Source organism: Berghia stephanieae, chromosome 12 (assembly GCF_034508935.2).
Source record: "Berghia stephanieae isolate SIO BIC M18660-M18661 chromosome 12, UCSD_Bste_1.3, whole genome shotgun sequence".
Classification (NCBI taxonomy): domain Eukaryota; kingdom Metazoa; phylum Mollusca; class Gastropoda; order Nudibranchia; family Aeolidiidae; genus Berghia; species Berghia stephanieae.
Genome location: NC_088371.1, coordinates 1,490,959 through 1,500,958, shown reverse-complemented (window position 1 = coordinate 1,500,958; position 10,000 = coordinate 1,490,959). Strand labels below are relative to the sequence as shown.

The 10,000-nt window shown below is 40.4% G+C and overlaps 1 protein-coding gene across 4 annotated transcripts in view; it reads right to left on the bottom strand.

Moving 5' to 3' along the window:
- Positions 1-10,000, bottom strand: part of LOC144958169 (uncharacterized) — a 132,537-nt gene that overhangs the window by 69,884 nt on the left and 52,653 nt on the right. For all 4 annotated transcript variants that reach the window (XM_078889939.1, XM_078889942.1, XM_078889940.1 and 1 more), the window contains 2 exons: positions 9,356-9,414; positions 1,860-2,381 (listed from right to left, as the gene is read on the bottom strand). The gene's annotated coding sequence lies outside the window, so the exon portion shown is untranslated. The remainder of the gene's footprint in view (positions 1-1,859; positions 2,382-9,355; positions 9,415-10,000) is intronic.

Sequence of the window (10,000 nt, the reverse complement as noted above, 5' to 3'; positions counted from 1 at the left end):
ATCAATTTAAAACCAACTCCAGCGATAAAGACACCAAAACATCAATTTAAAAACAACTCCAGCGATAAAGACACCAAAACATCAATTTAAAACCAACTCCAGCGATAAAGACACCAAAACATCAATTTAAAAACAACTCCAGCGATAAAGACACCAAAACATCAATTTAAAACCAACTCCAGCGATAAAGACACCAAAACATCAAATTTCACTTTAAAAGCTTGAGATTACTGCTTCCTTTTTTGTTTTGTTTTGTTTTGTTTTGTTTGTTTGTTTTCTACTCTTTACAATTGCACGAAAACCGTTGCCCCCTGCCTCCCCCAAGACAACTCCTCTCCAAAATAAATAAAATCAGATAAAATAAACAACAACAACCGAAAAAAAAAACAAACAAACAAAAGAAAACACAAATTCACTTTAACCGCTGATACCAGATATAATCTGATGTTCCGTGAAAAAACCAACAAACCCCATTCCTGTTAGATGATATTGTCGTGTTCTTGCTGGCTCGTTTTACGCCAGTGCTGCTTTTTCTATCAAATTTCCGATCCTGATCCGAAACCGTGACGTCATCGCTTACGTAAAATAAACAAATGCAAATCCAGATCTTTTGTACTGAGCGATATTATAATTAGACGGAGATATCTGATAAGCCAAGTGTGTATACACAACATTACACATGTCAGAGTGATACAAAACCGGTAGAAGCTGTGGCCTGTGAAAAGTAGTAAACAAAAATGAATAGAACAATATCCTAGAAAAAAGACAACACAACACCAAGGTCGAAAGGTTTCTGGCTCATAATCCTTCTTCAGCAAACAAAAGAAAACCCAAATAAAAACATAAATACATCACGTGAATACCAAATGGACGGCTTCCGGATATCTTGTCCTTGAAATAGAACACTCAGTTTAACCGTCTCCTTACCACCCATAGAAAAATCGTCACATTCCTTACGATGCTTCCAACACTTTTCTCATTCTGATTTTTTTGTTATAGTTAAGCTATAAAAACTCGACATTTTGTTGCAGAGCTCATTTTTGTTAACAGGAAAAAGACAACAGGTCCTACTCGTTACTTTCTGTTTGAAAAAATTAACTTTGTGCTTGGTGAGTTTGAAGTTTCGGGTATAATTCTGAAAATAGCTGGTAAGGAGAGAGTTAAATGATTTCAATGGCCAGGTTTGTGAGTTTTTCATTTAAATCGATTGATATTTGAAGGATGAGTTTTCTGCCCTAACTTTTCAATACATTAATGTTATTCCAGAGTTAGAACTTGTAAAATCTTCGAAGTATTTAGGCCACACTGTTCACTGTTCTGCTGAATACATCCTTCTTGCCATTCTGGCATCCGAGATACGACCCAGGGGTTTATATACAGTATTCCATTCTAATTGGATTAAAGGTCAATGGGACACAAAGCATGCCAGATATTTCAATTGTTTTCAGCCATACTGAAATGTGTTGAGTGCCTTTGCACGAGAACATCACGTCGGGACCAGCATTTTCCACGATCTCTGCCACCCAACCAGCAACATATGAGGGGTCCCCTGGCCAACAGCAACACTTTACATGTAGGACGAGACATGGCGCCTGTATTGCAAATTTACAATGTTTTTCCGACAGAGACAACGCTGTTAACGCTCAGGTACTCATTTTACTCTCAATTACGGTAAGAGAGAATATGATATAAAGAGCCTTTTTCAAGGACTCAACTATGCGTCATCCAAAGCGTGACTCGAACCCAGGACCTTCTGGTCCGAAGTGTCCGAGTGTCATGCATACCGCCAGCAGCCCACGGACACGAACTTTAATTTAGCGTAAAACGCCCAATCTGGCAAATCAACTTGATTATCTCACCTCCAATAATTTCGTGATTCACCCAATCCGTCGATTCTCTGGCCTGTGACGAAGAACTGACGTCAGTGTCGATGATTCACCTGGTTCTCATCTCCTCCATCACCTGCTGCTCCTCATGCCCCTCCCCACCGTGCAACTGGCACCAAAGCCTGGCGCTACGATGGCCGTAGCGGCGGCGGGAACCGTTACTGGAACCAAAGTGCCGCAGCTTGGAATGGTGAAACTGATGGTGATGTTGAAGTTGATGAGGTTGAAGTTGTTGATGATGATGGTGGTGGAATTGATGATGATGATGGTGATTAGTGAGACACGGCTGATGATATTGATGATCTCCGCGTTGATGATGGTGGTGACGGCTGTTATAATGATAATATTTAGATTGTGTCACCAAATTTGTTGTTGTTGTTGTTGGTGTTGTTGGAGTTGTTGTTATCGCTATTATCGTCGACGTCCTCGTCATCATCTTCATCGATGCCCTGACGTTGGACCTCTCGCTTAGTCATTGGTGTCTGCGCATGCAATCTGAAAATAAACGAAAAAGAAAGGGAGCTTCATTGAAATTCGATACCATCCGAGAGTTACGTAACTTGACACTGACTATATTGAAATGTCATTCCGCTTTCTTCTCTCCCCTTGTTTCTATTTATAGCCTATTGGGTGATGACAGCATGCACGCATTTGAAGGTTTGATTACATAACTCAATACGGCCTTGACCTGACATTGTTGTAGTAGACAATATTTTGCGTTGGTTTGAGAATATTTCCATTTAAAAAATAAGCCTTTAACAATTTGGATTAACAGACCTGCCAATGAGTACACGTCGGGATATGACGTTTGAAAGAAATCTAAAGTAAAAGGCATGAAACTGACTTTAAAGTCAAAATGATCATGGAAGTCAATTTCGGTGTTTTGGAGATTGTATCTCAAAAACCTCACTAAAACAACACGCCTGGAATTTTCATAGGCCTTTCAATTGCACGTTCTTTTGCTGTCTGCAAATATTCAGTCTTGTCAAGCAATGTTGGGAAATGCACGTTGATAGTTACTTAAACGTTTAGTTCGTAGTCCTAAATTGACAGCCATCGTAACGTCTTGTATGCATTCAAATTTCCATCCACCAAGTTTCTCTTCAAGATAGTGATTAACCAAAAGTCACATGACATGGGACAGATGTCCAGAGCGTACATTGACAAAACTTGGAGAAATTGGGAGAACAGCTGGAAGCATGAAAAAATGGGGGCTGGCTGAGACTAGCTTGTGTACACGTGGATGCCCAGATCAGACAATGGAGCACGTCCTTAGAGAATGCCAGGATGGGCCCAGCTGCACTGACCATGACCTAAGAGTCTGCTCCACAGATGATGTGGAGTGGGTTCGGTGTTGGAGCGACAAGCTATGATGAAAACATCGTTCAACAAGATGCTCAAAGGCAGATCATTATTGTGAAAGTACCATAAGGTATAATAAGATGCAGTTATTGAAGTGGCGTCTGCCATCACATCAATCACAAGTGATCATTTGTAACTGAAAAATCATCAACAAAACACAAGGGAAAAATCGTTTCATGCTCTGAAATAGGATTCAATAGTCTGATGTCACATCCGCCCAACAACCAGCAGCTTGGTTCTAAACAAAGAAATTCGGTACTTTTTATTCTTCAAGCAGGCTAGAAATTTTTCACATGGCATGTGAACAGAATGCATAAAAGTAAAAACATGATCAGATTTATAATGATCTTTTACTCTGGATACTCTTTTATGCTAATCGGAGAAGTATTTCATAAGGCTGTTTAGAACGAGTTATTAAATTACAATGCGTCATTACAAGGGAACTGACGTCACGACTGTTGAAGCCTAATCTGGACCTAGAACACAACTTGGCCTTTCTCCATTTTTGTCTGGCCACATTCTATTCAAGGTCTTTAGAGAAATGGTCAAATAGAACATCCAACTATCATCAACTGTGGCAATGTGTTTTACCCTTTTGAGTCCAATGGACAAACTGAGGAAAGCTGCCACAAGTCATCTATCAGAAATTTCTGATTGTCCCCTTTACAGGAGGTGTCCCAGAAATAATGTCAAAGAAGCTTTGTCAAACTCATGAACCTCTCAGATATTCATTCTGTTTTCAAGTTGTCCTGTTCATGTATAGCAATGTCTTGAATTCTAATTAAAAACAAAGGCAACAACTGCCTGACAAAAATGATTTTAAAAATAAATAAATAAAAAAAAACAACAAAATAAATAACGCCCTTTCGCAACGGCCCCATCCGATAGCGTCGCCTAGGCATTCCATGAAGGAATATAGATAATTCATCAAATAGGAGGTCTGATGTCAACAGTAATCACGCATGTTGTCCAAAGTGAGCAAATTCGGGGTTAATAGGCTAGAAATGAAGAGGTCATCTATCTGAAACCAGAAGATCAGTTGTACACATGTGTCCTGGTAAGATAAAGAACTGCCAGCACATCTGACCAGTAATCAGAAGGTCTGAGGTTCGATCCCCAGTCGAGGTCGACTGATTTGTAGGGATGTATGTAATTCTTGTATTTTTCTGTCTTGCTTTGTCTGGTACTTTTCATACACACTTCTTTAGATATTTATCTTATACCCTTCATTTCTGAACTTGATATTTGTCATAGCACTTTGTAATGATTTGTTTTGTCCAGTTACTCTTTCATTTAAAAATGTCTTTATTCATCTCATTTGGGTACATTTGTCTTATGGGTTTAGTACAAAGCAAGGCTGGATTAACCCAGTGCCGGAAGGTCCCGGATTCGAGCCTCGCTTCAGGTATTTTCATTTTTTTTCTTGAGCAAGATTTTTAATCCCCAATTTACTCACTTGGACAACATGGGTGATTCCTGTTGACACCAGACATCTTGTTTGATTAGTTATCTATATTCCTTCGTGGAATGGTTAGGTGACGATATCTTTTGATTTAGCCGCAATTAGCGCCGCAAATTGAGCTAGCGCGAGACGACTTTCTCAAGGCAACACAACTCGGCTAGTAATCGAACTCGGTACCTTTCGGCGAATCAAAGACCTTGAGCCACGTTACTCGATGACGTCATTGCTTTTTTGTTTGTTTTGTTTTGTATTATTTTCACCGCCAGTCTCTGAGTCATGAGTTTGATAAAAACAGAGAGGATTATTTATCACAGCCTGGGTAACCTTGTGTAATGATGAATGGGTCTACCCCCCCCCCAACCTCAACCCCACCCCCCATCAACCCCTCCACCTCCGCCCCAACCCGCTCATTAAAATGTCATCCTTTGTGATCGATTGATTTCATGAGATCAATATCGACACCCATTGATCAGTCAATCACCCATCATATTCTACACAAGAGAGGTCGTTTTCTAGACTTCGCGAAGTCCCAGGATTGAGAGTTGTTTTTTTTTGTTGTTGCCAAGATGAGGGTCGTTTTAATCGATCAATATTTGAATGACGACTTTTCAACACTAACTCTCAACGTCAAGCGCCGAGGGAAAATAAAGAATTTTGACAATTAATTACGGTGTCCGCAGCATGTTCGGGACACGCGATAGAGACGACAGGTATGCCGGTCGCTATTGGTTGGATCGATGGACAAAGAGTTAAAGTGTTGAGAGACAGCGGCAGTAGTTGTGTTGTGATTAGAAAAGGCCTTGTGAGTAGAGAAAAGAAAGAACAAGAAAAGAGAGTGAAGGTCAGTCTAGCTGATGGGAAGACTGTGAGTGCCCCACTAACTGAAGCGTGGCTTGATTGTCCATATTACAAGGGAAGAGTGACGGCTCTAGAAATGGCCTCACCTTTGTATGACGTCATTTTGGGAAATATACCAGGAGTCAAATGCCCAGGAACGCCAATAAAATATGACGATCACTCTGATTCAGTCCACGAGAATCTCATGAGAAATGATTGTGAGCACTCAGCTCAAGCAGCACAGACGAGGGCACAAAAAGAGAAGAGAATGAAACCATTGATCACTGCCCCCTCAGTGGAAACAGGTGTTAGTAAGGCTGTTTTGAAAGAAAAACAGACCAAAGACGAGACATTGAAATGTGCGAGAGAGGCAGCAGTTACGAAAGAAGTGAAAAAGACTGGTGCCAATAATAAAAGTTGGTTTGAATATGATAGAGGGGTTCTAGTACGATATTTTCAATCACCAAAGATTGAGCACGGTGACGTGATTAGACAAGTCATGGTCCCAAAAGATTTGCGAGAGACAGTGATGCGTTTAGCTCATGAGTCCATACTCTCTGGACATCTCGCTGCCAAGAAAACGACTGAGCGTATTCTCAGCAATTTCTACTGGCCCAACATTTGGGATGACGTCACCCGCTTCTGTAGATCGTGTGACCAATGTCAAAGGTCAACGGCAAGAGGAATGACCCCAAAAGTGCCTCTGACTGAAGTTCCGCTGATAGACGAACCATTCAGTCGAGTAGCGGTAGATTTGGTAGGACCAATTATTCCTGCATCAAATAGAGGGAATCGCTACATGCTTACTGTGGTAGATTACTGCACACGGTACCCGGAAGCTGTAGCCTTGAAAAACATAGAAACCGCGACAGTTGCGGAAGGCCTCGTCGACATTTTCAGTAGGACGGGGATACCAAAAGAGATATTAAGCGACAGAGGTACACAGTTCACCTCAGATTTGATGAAAGAAGTCTGTAGACTACTGTCTGTGAAACAACTTACCACAAGTCCATATCACCCTCAGTGTAATGGGCTGGTGGAGAAGTTTAATGGCACTCTCAAAGGGATGCTTAAGAGATTGGCTACAGAGAGACCGTCAGATTGGGATCGATATCTCAATGCGGCCCTGTTTGCCTACCGTGAAGCACCACAGGAGTCCTTGGGCTTCTCCCCTTTTGAATTGTTGTTCGGTCGCCCAGTACGAGGCCCGATGACAATTCTCAGAGAGTTGTAGACGGAGTCTATTGAGGACGAAGAGGTAAAGACAACATACCAATATGTTGTAGACCTAAAAGAAAAACTTGAGACTACTATCCATATGGCCCATGAAAATTTAAAGAGGGCCTCAAAAAGGCATAAGGCATATTTTGATAGAAAGGCCAAGATGCGCAACTTCAAAGAAGGTGACAAAGTGTTGTTGTTGCTCCCGACAAAGCACAACAAACTTGAATTGAAATGGCAAGGTCCATTTGAAGTTCAACGTGTAGTTGGACATAATAATTATGTAATACAGACTGGTACTTCAAAGAAAACGTACCACGCAAATTTATTGAAACGGTACTATGACCGGAGCACCGCGGACATAAACGGAAGTGGAATTCTTCAATGTGCCGTGGCAGCTGTTATTGACGATGAAGATTACAATGGTAAATATCCAGTTGTTTACCTCAATAGGAAACTGTTACCGAGAGAACAACTGTATTCAGTGGTTGAAAAGAGTGTTTAGCTCTTGTGTGGGCTGTCAGAAGTTTGAACAGCTATCTTATGGGCAGAAATTTATTGTGGAGACTGACCACGCTCCTTTGTTGTATCTCAACAAAGCCAGTCAGAAAATGGTCGTCTGATGAGATGGTCACTGTTGCTCCACCAGTATCGTTTTCGGTTGATGTCTATGAAAGGTTCGGACAATCATGGTCCAAACTTTTTGTCTCGGCTGCCTAAGTGGTCAGGCATTTCTTAGTTTTGATCAAAAATTTGGGATTTTTGTCCTCCAGTGGGGAGTGATGTAAAGAAATGCCTTCTATATAACAAAGGGAGATAGTTGTCCTACCCACCAAGGTCTCGGGTAGAATGCAACCCATATAATTAAATGATTTATGAGTGTAGGATAGGTGTTGGAATAGGGACTCCCTTGTATTCGCCGTGGGTGGTGTATACTATGAAGGCAATGAAAGAACGGAGGGTTATCATGTTCCATCAGTGTTAAGACACCCTCATCAATCTTATGCATCAACCGAGATACCGTTAGATACCCTGTCCTATGTTTCGGCTTGGGTCGATGTTCAACTGGCAGTCTGCGATTTGAGGTCGAAGAAGAACGACCTGTACAGCCTGTGTGTTGGCTGGAATTCTGTTTGGCTATGTTGAAGCCACAGTGAAAAGGGCCCAAAGTGGCCAGTATTTTATGTCGCACCCGAATATGGGCTCTCAGGCGATATGTGTTGGGCCTGTGTGTTGGCCAGCATTGTGTTTTAGGCTGTATTGTAGCCGAAGTGGGCCTAATATGGCCAGTATTTTGTATATCGTACCCGGTTATGGGCTCTAAGCGATATTGTGTTTTTGTAATTTGTGCTCGGTGAGAATATATAAAATTTATAATATTGTTTTGATGTGCTGAGTAATCATCAAGTGATTAAGTGATTAATATCGTAAAATTATTTCACTTATCTTAAAGTTTAAAATAATATACAGTTTTATTGTTTTAGTGAATAATTAATTCATTGAGTTTAATTGTGTTGAAATTGAGAACGTGACCTCAGTTAAATGAATTATTTTTAAGTAAATACTAATTGATCACTTACGCTATCATTGTGTCTATGTTAATTTCATTTTTACTAATATATCTATATCTATCTTCTAATATAGTGAAGAGCTGACGGGGCTAGGACATAGCGCCCGGTAAATGCGTTTGCATCTTTGAACTTTGTAATTTTGACGGGGCTAGGACATAGCGCCCGGTAAATGTGTTTTGAACCCTTTTGAACAATATGATTTTTGAGAAATATGAACAAAATACAATGTAACGTTTGTAAAGATGAGGAAGTAACACTCGATCTATGTGTTTTATTAGGAACAATTTTGGATTTGAACAGGCTGGAACACCGCACCCTGTGTGAACAATTTTGTAATTAATTTTATTCTCCTTTCGGAATATGAACAGTTTATTTTGACCCTATCTGTAATTAATAATTTCATTATTAGTGGGAATTAATGAAACGGTTGGAACCTGGGTGAAGTATAGTTTATTTTGGTTAAAACTTACATGAATTTTATATTGCATTACTACTTTTTACTTGTATGTACTTTTGATTTTTCCTGTCAATATATGCAATGTTATTCTGTTTTGCTCAATAACTATGAGCTGTTCCCCTTTCTTTTACTTTAAATAAATAATAATGGCTCTCTTGTCAGATACGGTGTTCTGTTGGTGATTGTAACGTCCACGTCTACCTCTCCACACTTTAAGGTCATAAGCGGCCTTCGCATCCATTGCGAGTTGCGAACGCACCTTGTGACACATTTATATACGGGTTTTTCAGAGTTCGGTATAATATCTATAAAATTAATATCGATATGATTATCAAAAGATGAAAATAATGATTTATTTTTTATAATGCGTGGTATACCATGGAATTTACTATTATTAGCATTTAGTGTATTAATTAATTGAAACTCTCGAATATACAAAGGTAGATATGTGAAATGAATTTTGATACGGAAGATTAATTGTGCGGCTATGTGGACACGTGGTATGACAATCACTTTAGGTCGGAATATATATATATAACAAGAAGAGGTATATTTTTACCTGGCAGACAGAACACCTGGTCATTGTCCTCTTCATTTTGTGTTGGGTCTGGCACCAATCTGGAAAGTAGACAATGTTATAACATAGTAGTTATAGGAGTCCCGTTATAAAAAAAATAAAAAAAATTCCTTTATTCATCCCAGTGGGAAGTTTATCTCTTGGATCTATTCCAAGGGAAGACTGGAATAACCCAGGCGTCAGCCGCATTGCAACGCCGCAAATTGAGCTAGGGCGAGGTGACTTGCTCAAGGCCACACACAGTGCAGCGGCGGGTTATCAAACTCGTATCTTTCGGGTACGAAGCAAAGACGCGACCGCTGAGCCACGCTGCCCCAATGGAAACTGCGGTAAGCACCGATGATGAAATGCATATATATAGGTATATATAGACAGATAGAGATAGATAGAGATAGATAGATAGATAGATAGATAGATAGATAGATAGAGAGAGAGAGGGAGAGAGGCAGAGAGAGAGAGAAAGAGAGATGCATATTTTGATAGATAGATAGATAGATAGAGAGAGAGAGATAGAGAGAGAGAGCGAGAGAGAGAGAGAGAGAGCGAGACAGAGAGAGAGAGAGAGAGGGAGAGAGAGAGGGAGGGAGAGAGAGAGCGAGAGAGAGCGAGAGCGAGAGCGAGAGAGAG